General features: G+C 39.3%; 1 long non-coding RNA gene across 1 annotated transcript; it reads right to left on the bottom strand.

Moving 5' to 3' along the window:
* Positions 1–5,339: 5,339 nt before the first annotated feature.
* LOC120091517 lies at positions 5,340–7,016 on the bottom strand. The gene is made up of 4 exons (XR_005485727.1): positions 6,417–7,016; positions 6,245–6,314; positions 6,076–6,161; positions 5,340–5,523 (listed from the first exon to the last, which is right to left on the bottom strand). It is a non-coding gene; the product is annotated as an uncharacterized LOC120091517 (long non-coding RNA).
* Between the last annotated feature and the right edge of the window lie 3,256 nt (positions 7,017–10,272).

The raw sequence follows: 10,272 nt of genomic DNA, 5'->3' as shown, positions 1-10,272 counted from the left end.
AATTTCACCATTTTCCTTAAAGAAATATACACATATATTTTTTTTAAATATATATATTTCCAAAACCCCCTAACCACTTATCACGTATTTTCAAACCTAAAAATAAAAAGGAACAAGACAAATTTTACCTTACAATTTCCTTTTTTTTTGGGGCGTCACACTCTTCCCTCCTTAATAAACTTTCGTCCTCGAAAGTTCTAATCCTGGAAGAGCTCTGGATGTAGTGTTCTCATCTCGTCCTCTCGCTCCCAAGTTGCTTCCTCAAATTTATGATTCTGCCACAAAACCTTCATCAGTGGCACCTCCCTGTTGCGCAAAACTTTCACCTCCTTGGCTATAATTTGCGCATGCTTTTCTTTGTAGCTTAAGTTTTCATTTAGCTGCAAGGGCTCAAAGTCCACCATATGAGACGGGTCCGTTAAATACTTCCTCAGCATGGAAACATGAAAAACATTATGGACAGCAGAGAGAGGCGGTGGTAAAGCCAAATGGTAAGCCACAGGGCTAACTTGCTCCAAGATCTTGAATGACCCTACAAAATACGGACTCAACTTACCCTTCTTTTCGAATCTCAGGACACCCTTCATTGGCGCCACTTTCAGGAACACCAAGGTCTTTATGCCTAACATCAGCGTAACTTTTCTATCTACTCTGCGTTGCTAGCATTCGAGCCCTGATCTTCTGTATGGCTTCATTCGTCAACTCCACTAACTTAGTTCCCATCAGTTTCCTCTCCCCAACCTCACCCTAGCAAACAGTAGACCTGCAACCTCTACCATAAAAAGCTTCAAATGGCCACATGCTAATAGTGGCCTGATAGCTATTATTATAAGAAAACTCTGCAAAATGCAAGTGGGAGTCCCAACTCCCTGAAAACTTCAACGCACAAGTGCGCAACATGTTCTCAAATGTTTGATTCAAGTGCTCTGTTTGCCCATCCGTATGGGGGTGGAAGGTTGTACTAAAGTTTAACTGCGTCCCTAAGGCTGCCTAGAGGATCTTCCAAAAGCTGAAGGTGGAACGAGGGTCTCTGTCGGACACTATTGACACTGGCACACCATGCAATCTTACTATCTCCTTCATATATACCTGAGCCCACTTACTTACCGCGTATGTGGGCTTTCTTGGAATAAAATGCGACATCTTGGTGAGCCTGTCTATCACAACCCAAACAACTGAGAAGCCCTTCGCTGTCCTGTGCAAACCCATAATGAAATCTATAGCCACGCTCTCTCATTTCCATTATGGCATATCCAATGGCTGTAGCAAGCTTGCTATCTTCTACCTTGAGGCCTTCACCTGTTGATAGACTAAACATCTGCTAACATAGTCGACTATCTCCCTTTTCATATTGAGCCACTAGTAATACTACTTCAAATCTTGGTACATTTTAATACTACCTGGGTGCATCGAGAATGGAGAGTTGTGAGCTTCTGTCAACAATTCCCCCTTCAAGTCATCATCTGTCGGAACGCATAACCATCCCTGATACAGAAGGCCCTGGTCCACCGACATAGAAAATTCACTGGCCTGGCCTGACCCTACCTGATGACATTTCTGAACCAGATTCGAATCACCCTACTGTGCAACAATAATCCTCTGCCTCAAGGTTGGTTGTACTGTCAACTGAACTAGCTGCGAAGTGACTTCCCCCACTGCCACTGCAATCTCTGCTCGCTCCAAATCCTTACACAACTGAACTTGCTTAGTGATCAAGGCGGCCGAATGAGTGGTCTTTCGACTGAGGGCATTGGCTACCACATTCACCTTACTTGGGTGGTAGAGGATCTCACAGTCGTAATCCTTTATTAACTCGAGCCACCTGCATTACTTCATGTTTAACTCTTTCTGGGTGAAGAAGTATTTCAGACTCTTGTGGTCAGTAAAAACCTGGATCTTTTTCCCATACAAGTAGTGCCTCTAGATCTTCAGGGCAAACACCACCGCTGCTAGTTCCATGTCGTGATTAGGATAGTTTCGCTCATGGTTTTTCAACTGGTAGGAGGCATAGGCGACCACTCTACCATGCTGCATAAGCACACAACCCAAAGTCTTCTTAGAAGCATCATTGTAGGTCACGAAATTCCCTAAGCCATCTGGTACCATGAGAACTGATGCTGAAACCAACCTCTGCTTGAGGTCTTGAAAACTGTCCTCACAAGCTTTGCTCCAAACAAATGAAGCTCCCTTTCGAGTTAACTGAGTCAACAGTGTGGCCATGCTAAGGAAATTCTCTACAAACCTACGATAGTACCCGACCAACCCTAGGAAACTGCACACCTTGCTGACCGTTGTAAGGCGGGGCCAATTTGTAACGGTCTCAATCTTAGCTGGATCCACTGAAACTTCGTCCTTCGACACCACATGCCCAAAAAAGGACACCTTTCGTAGCCGGAACTCGCACTTAGAAAAATTTTCATACAGTTTTTTTTCCCTCAGCGTTCTTAGGACTTTCCGAAGATGTTCCTTGTGTTCCGCCTCTGTCTTGGAATAGACCAAGATGTCATCAATGAAAACAATTACAAATGTGTCCAAGAAATCTTTGAACACCCTTTTCATCAAATCCATGAATACAGTTGGAGCATTGGTCAAACCAAAAGACATTACAATGAACTCGTAATGTCCGTATATGGATCGGAATGCAGTCTTTGGGATATCACTGTCCCTGATCATCAGCTGATGGTAACCTGACCATAGGTCAATCTTGAAAAATACAATAGTACCCTGTAGCTGATCAAACAGGTCATCAATCCTAGGAAGCGGGTATTGTTCTTGATGGTCACCTTATTCAACTCTCTGTAGTCTATACATAACGTAACGATCCATCCTTTTTCTTCACAAACAATACTAGACCTTTAGTTCTTTCAATTCAGCTAGAGCCATTTTGTATGGAGCTTTGGATATGTGAATAGTACCCGACTTCAGCTTGATCGCAAAATCAATCTCTCTTGGTAGAGGCAATCTTGGAAGTTCTTCCGGAAACACATCGGGATAATCTCTCACAACTGGCTCAGAGGTTAGAGCAATCTCGATTTCTCTTGTGTCAACTATGCTAGCATAGATACTCCAGACAACTTGGTTAATCAACCTCTTAGCCTTTACCGTTGAAATCACCTTGGGCAAAACTACCGTCCCGACCTTCTTGAACTTAAAACTGGCTTCTCTAGGGGGGTTAAAAATTACCTCCTTACGAGAATAGTCTATGCTGGCATGGTTGGCAGCCAACCAATCCATGCCCAGAATTACATCAAAGTCACGCATGTTTAACACTATTAGAGTCACATTAAGGGTGTGATTCGCCATTTCTAACTAACACGCTTTTATCTTTTCACTTACTACTTTAATTTCTCTTGACGGTGTAGATACTGATAAAACATAACCCAAGGGTTCTAAAACTAACATAGCATGCTTTACGAACAATGATGAAATGAAAGAGTGAGACGAGCCAGAGTCAAATAATGTCAAGGCATAGTGCCCCAAGATTGGGAGCGTACCTGTCACTACTGTTCCTGAATGCTCAACTTCCCGACGACTGGTGGCATAGACCCGACCTGCTGCTGCTATCGGTTAGAACTACCTTGATGCTAACTCAGAGGCTGACCCCCTACACTTCCGGAACCACTACTAAGGCATTGGTCCGTGGTATGCCTGCCTGCTTACATCTGAAACAAATCCCCATGCCAATTAGACAATGTCTCCAATGACGCTTCTCGCACGACTTGCACACCAATCTTTCCCTCCAAACTCTTTTTGAAGTAGTAGCTTGCCGCTTGGCGTGCCCTAGCGACCTGTCTATACTCTGAACCTTCTGCGGAGGTCTCGGAGCTTTCTGCTGAACTTTCCTCTTCTGGCCTGGGGCAGGTTCCTCCGTCAAGGACTTCAGAAACTCTATCCCCGAAGGACAATCCATACGTGCTGTCGCTCGGAATGCTACAGCGTAAGTGGGAGGCTCTAGAGCTTGCACAATACCTCGCACCCCATCCCAGAGTCCTTGCACAAATCTTTTAGCTCTTTTTGCTTCAGTAGACACCAGATCAGGGACGAAGCAAGACAACTTGTTAAACTCCTCCTCATGTTCCTCTACTGTCATGGTCCCTTGCTTCAGATTCATAAATTCAGGCTGCTTGTTGTACCTCACATGAGCAGAGAAGTACCTCTGGACACCTCATGTATTGAAAAATCTCCTCCATAGTGGACAACCATAACTCTGCATTTGTGGGGTTTTTCAGGGACCCGTTAAACGTCGGGGGATCATACTTCTTGAAGTCCTGTAGATATCCGACCTCTAAGGAAGAGCCTGCCACAGTCCGGTTCGTGGCCCTATCTTAATTCTGAACTTGTGGTAACGAGACCGAAAAGAATGGTGTCTGCTGCAACTGTGCGTGCTGAGCTATCTGCTCGACAACCATATCCCTTAGCTGTGCTACTACGACCTGTGTGACGACATTCCCAATAGCTGCAGCCATGGTAGTATACTCTACTGGAATTTCGGAGGATGGCGGTCCTGGCCTGTCTCTTATACACATCTAGATGTGTATAAGAGACCTTAGCTGTGCTACTACGACCTGTGTGACGACATTCCCAATAGCTGCAGCCATAGCCGTATATTCCAGATGTGTATAAGAGACAGATGCTGAGCTATCTGCTCGACAACCATATCCCTTAGCTGTGCTACTACGACCTGTGTGACGACATTCCCAATAGCTGCAGCCATGGTAGTATACTCTACTGGAATTTCGGAGGATGGCGGTCCTGGCAGGGGCATAGTCGAACTTCGAGGCCCTCTTCTTGGCCTAACCTTTTGCCAGGTTGACCCAGAAGGGTCATGAGGTGACGGGTCCCACACTTCTTGGCCCTGTACCTCAGAGTCTTGTATGTTAGGGTCCTGCTCCCCAACTACTTTCTTACCTCGACTGCCCATTCCTCTAGTTCGTGGTGCCATACCTTATAACTACACGTAATGCTTTAATAACGCTAGTAGGGTAAACCATCAAACGACTACACAACAGATAAGATTTCATACATATTTCCCTAAAGAACTTTAAACGACATACCTAGTGATGATGAGAGATCCATTTGTGGCCATAAGGATCAGTTTGGGCTCACGATGTAAGTCAGCCTATAGAACCTAAAACTTAGGCTTTGATACCAACTATAACGACCCAATTTTCTAGTATGTTTCTAGGACGCTACTTTACGCATGCATAGGCTTGGCAATACGTTTTCTCAAAGAATAATTGAATAAAAGAGATAAAAATTTTATTTAATTAAATAATGCTCAAATAAGAAAAGAAGAGAAAACCTAACAAAAATACCATTCGGGGTACCCCTAACCCAACTTTAAAATAAATAACAATTAAATAAATCAATAAATAAAATCAAGGAATATTTCATAAAATTTTAAAATGCCTGACTCCTAAACCATACTCTAGTACATGAAACCTAAGTGCGGAAGCAACAACTCGTCCAAATGGCCAAGTCACGGATCTCTCTTGTCATGCGCCGGTCTATCTTTACCCTTACCTGAAAAACATGAAAGGAAAAGGATGATATAAAAGTAAACTTAGTAAGCGACCCACTACTGGGCCCACTCAGTGATTTGTTAGCCTTTCTATTGGGATAGAAGTGCACAAGGGCATCATAGGCGTAGGCAAAGGCATAGGCATAAGGGGTGAACTCGAAGGCATGCTTTTATAAGAAGTGACTCTGGAGGGCACAAACATAAACATAAGTGGTGGTCGCAAGGGGACATCGTACATAAGCATAAGATGTGGGCTCAAAGGCTTACATCATGCAATGTGCATAGCCCAATAGAAGTGCCAACAATCACTGCAATCTCATAAAGTCATAAGCATACAATCGAGGTCTTAAATCATGCTAAGATCACATAACAGTTCATAATTTATCCATATGCCATACACTATTACAACACATAACATCAACATTCCACGACATAGGCGTAAGTTACCAAAATTTTCAACTGACCAATAGGCATATCAAGATATCCATACAACATAGGGACCAATCCATAATACATGCTTGGGTTCGAGGGCGAACCAATAGTAAATCACTTACCTCAAATTTATGTCGAACAATTAGCAAACAAAAATCCAACTATCAATCAAATCCCTCTTTGACTTGAGTCAAATGCTTGAATCGCCCTAGAATAAACCAATTTAATGTCAATCCTTATAAACACAACCTAACTCAACTAAAATGCACCAAAAGTCTCCAAACCACTTACCCAAAATGTCGACTTAACTAGAACTACACCTGAGCTTCAAGTATGGAATCCAAACCAGTCATAAGCCAAACTGAAAGGTTTCAAAACTCAATTCTAAAATTCAATTAACTCAAATATTCACCAAACCAACGGGGAAAAATAAGATTTAACCAGAATAACCATTATAGCTTACCAAAAGGTGGCTCCAACAATCTTTGATGCTTCTGAATAGTATCGGAAAAATAATATCTTGAAACCCCAAATTGAGCAACAATGCATCCTGAGCATGACTTAAATTAGACCAAATTCGATAGCCATTCAAAACCCAATAACTAAAAACCAAATAAAACCTAACTCTCACAAAAAAAAAAAAAAAAAACAATTCGCAGAGTTTCGGGCAAAATGGAAGAGATCAGCGACTGGCGGGCGTGAAGAAGGGAACGGAAAAACCAAAGAAACTCGGACTGGTGGAAAACGTCGGTGTGCGATGTGACTGGCGGAAAAGCAAAAGGTCGAGCGATGCAGCTGGCGGAAAACTGATATGCGAGTGGAGCAGCTGGGCTGAGGTGTGAGCGGCGCGGACGGTGACAATGAGGAGGCGACGGCGTTCAGACGGCCGGTGACCTGCCGAAACCACGTACGACTGGTGGAAGAACAAGTTGGGGAAAAAGGATCTCGCGCGTGGGGGCTGGAAGGAAGAAGGAGGATAGGAATTTTTTTCTTTTCTTCTGCACGCAAACCGAGGTCTCTTAATTCCACATTAACCAATTGTACCCCACTAAACCCTAACTCCTCCCTTTTCCTTAAAGAAATATACATATAATTTTTTAATAATATATATATATATATCCAAAACCCTCTAACCATTTATCACATATTTTCAAACCCAAAAATAAAAAAGAACCAGACAAATTTTAGCTTACAATTTCTTCCTTTTTTTTTTGGGGAATCACAAAAATATGAGCGAAAATAGTATCCATAAAAGATTTTTTTTTGTGCCATGTCCTCACGGAAGATAGTAAAGAAAAAAAAAAATCCATTTAAGTTAAATAATTTTTTATTGGGGTCTAAGTGGATGGGGTCGAGTCAATTTCTCTTAGAATCGACCTTCGACCTGACTTCATTCTGTATGGACAAAGCCTGATCTAACTTGATCAAGAACAAGTTAGAACCGAGTTAAGTCGATCTTTATTTTTTTGGATTAGAAAAATAAGAAAGATCAATACTTTCTTTTGTTGAAAAAAAAGAGAAGTAGAATGAAGGGAAATAGAGAATATTCAAAGCAAAATAAACCTAAACAATATTATGAATATTATAATAATAAATAGATGCCTATTGTTTAGTGTTCCAAAAAACCATGTTCACCCTTCATATTGTCCATTTGTTGTCACTTTGCCTATAAATAGTAGCATTTGGTGGAACCTAAAATCACAACACACATTGGTAAGAAATCCATTTCGAATTGCACTAAATTTTCTATTACCCAATTTTCATTTTTAGTTATTTTATGATTTTAGTTATTATTTATAAATTATATATTTTTTATTATTATTATATTATATTTTCTCCATATCTGTGTTCCTATTTTGCTCCTCAATTTCACAACACGTTATCAGCACGAGCTCTTGTCGTTTTCCCCCCTAAAGATAGGTCCTAAAGGTATATCGGTTTTTCCCTCTTCGTTATAATTAATAAATTTAATGTTATTTTGCATATTCAATATCTATTAAATTTCTAACATAAGTACAATATTTTATGATAGTGATGCCATGACAAATCATACAAAATTAGAATTTGCCGCCCTTGATACTAATAACAATAATTATTTGTCATGGGTACTTGATGCCGAAATCCACTTAGATGCTATGAATCTTGAGGAGACTATTAAAAAAGAAATATGACATCTAGTAAGGACAAAACAAAAGCTATGATTTTTCTTCGTCATCATATTCACGAGTGATTGAAAATGGAGTATCTTCCAATAAAAGATCCCTGTATGTTGTGGAAAATTTGAAAGAGAGGTATGCTTATAAAAAAAAAACAGTTATTCTTCCTAAAACTCGTTATCAGTGGATGCAGTTGAGGCTACAAGATTTCAAATCAGTAAGTGATTACAACTCCGCATTATTTAAAATCAATTCAAAATTGTTATTATGTGGAGAGAAAATTACTGATTTTGATATGTTGAGAAGAAATTTTCTACATTTCATGTCTTAAATATGCTCTTGTAGTAGCAATATCAAGAGAAAGGTTTTAAATAGTATTTTGAATTAATTTCATGTCTTCATGTGACCGAACAAAATAACGAGTTATTGATGAGAAATCATAAATCTCGTCCTACCGGAATGACACTATTCCCTAAAGTGAATGTTGTGAATTTTAATAATAACCATGGTCGTCGTCGTGGTCATGGTCGAGGTTGTGACTGTGGCAGAGAAAGAAATATTTATTATTTTCGTGATGGTCGTTTTAATCATTCAAATTTCAAAAGAACCACACAAAATGATGATCACAAAGGAAAAACTCCAGAAGATAAGAGCTAAAAGAGTGTTGAAAATAAATGCTTCCGATACGAAATGATTGGACATTGGTCACATACCTGTCGTACATCTAAACACTTAGTTGACCTCTATCAAGCCTTCCTGAAGGAAAAAAAGGGGAAAATGTGAAAACAAATTTTGCATACGAGGATAATGATATATTTGACCCATCCTACATGACAAATTCGAATATTTGAATCTCCTGAAGAGAAGATTGGCGTAATTGGTAGAACATCAAGTGTTTCTTTTGATTTTGAGAATATGTAGACTTAATGTTAGTGTTTTCTTTTATCTATCTTCATGTTTTTCTTTAGTAACTTTTGTATATTTTAAGTGTTGTTTTTCTTATTGTAAGTATTTTTTTTAATGAAGAAACATGGATAATTTTCATATGTTGGGTGACTAAAAAATGAGTAAGAAGATCTATGTTTGGCAGATAGTGCAACTACACAAACAATATTTACAAATAAAAAATACTTTTCCAAATTGACAATGCTAAAAGCAAAAGTAAATACAATATCAAGTTCTGCAAATTTGATCAAAGGTTTTGGAAAAGTAAATATTATTTTGCCTAGAGGAACAAAACTTACTATTGACAATGCATTGTTCTCTAGTCAATCAAAGAGAAAATTCTAAATTTTAAAAGTATACATTACAATAGTTATCATATTGAGACTGATAGTAAAAATAATGTGGAATATCTATATATTATCTCTACTGTCTCAAATGAAAAATGTATATTGGAAAAGCTGTCTGCTTTATCTTCTGGATTGTAATATACTCATATATGAGTAATTGAAACATATGCAATAATGAACCTGAAGTTCATGAATCCAGACATATTTATAATTTGGCATGATCGACTGGGTCATCTAAGATCTATAATGATGAGGAGAATTATTGAGAATTCAAAGGACACCTATTGAAGAGCTAAAATATTCTTCAATCTAATGAATTATCATGTGATGCTTACTGTCAAGAAAAATCGATAATTAGACCATCACTAGCTAAAGTGGGGACTGAATCACCTGCATTTTAGAATGAATTAATGGTGATATTGAAGAAAATTTTCGGAAAAAATCCATTGAGCAAAAGCAAAGATCGTTCCAAATTCTATTTTTATTGAACATAATGTTTTACAGTAAAACAAAAAGCAAATATGCATTTACTTAAAATTACAGCATGCTTAAAAATAAATAAAAAGGGTTTCAGGAACCATTACCTTTGAAGAACTCTTTCTTCAAGGAATCCCTCGTACAAGCCACGAATAGAACTCTTTCCTCGCGGATCTCCTTCTTCATGCACGAACACTACCACTTGAAAACCCTCTGTATTCTCTTTGGGATTAAAGGATTTAAACAAGAGTTGTGGGCTTTGCTTGAATCCTTGGAAGAGGGATGGAGATGGAGAGGTTGAGAAGGATGTTTCTACAGAGAACTTTTCTCTTGGAGAGAACACTTCTTCTTTATGTGAGAATTGAGAAAGAAGATCATCTTCCACAAATAATTT

Source organism: Benincasa hispida, chromosome 11, assembly GCF_009727055.1.
Source record: "Benincasa hispida cultivar B227 chromosome 11, ASM972705v1, whole genome shotgun sequence".
NCBI lineage: Eukaryota > Viridiplantae > Streptophyta > Magnoliopsida > Cucurbitales > Cucurbitaceae > Benincasa > Benincasa hispida.
This window is presented reverse-complemented; position numbering and strand designations above follow the sequence as displayed.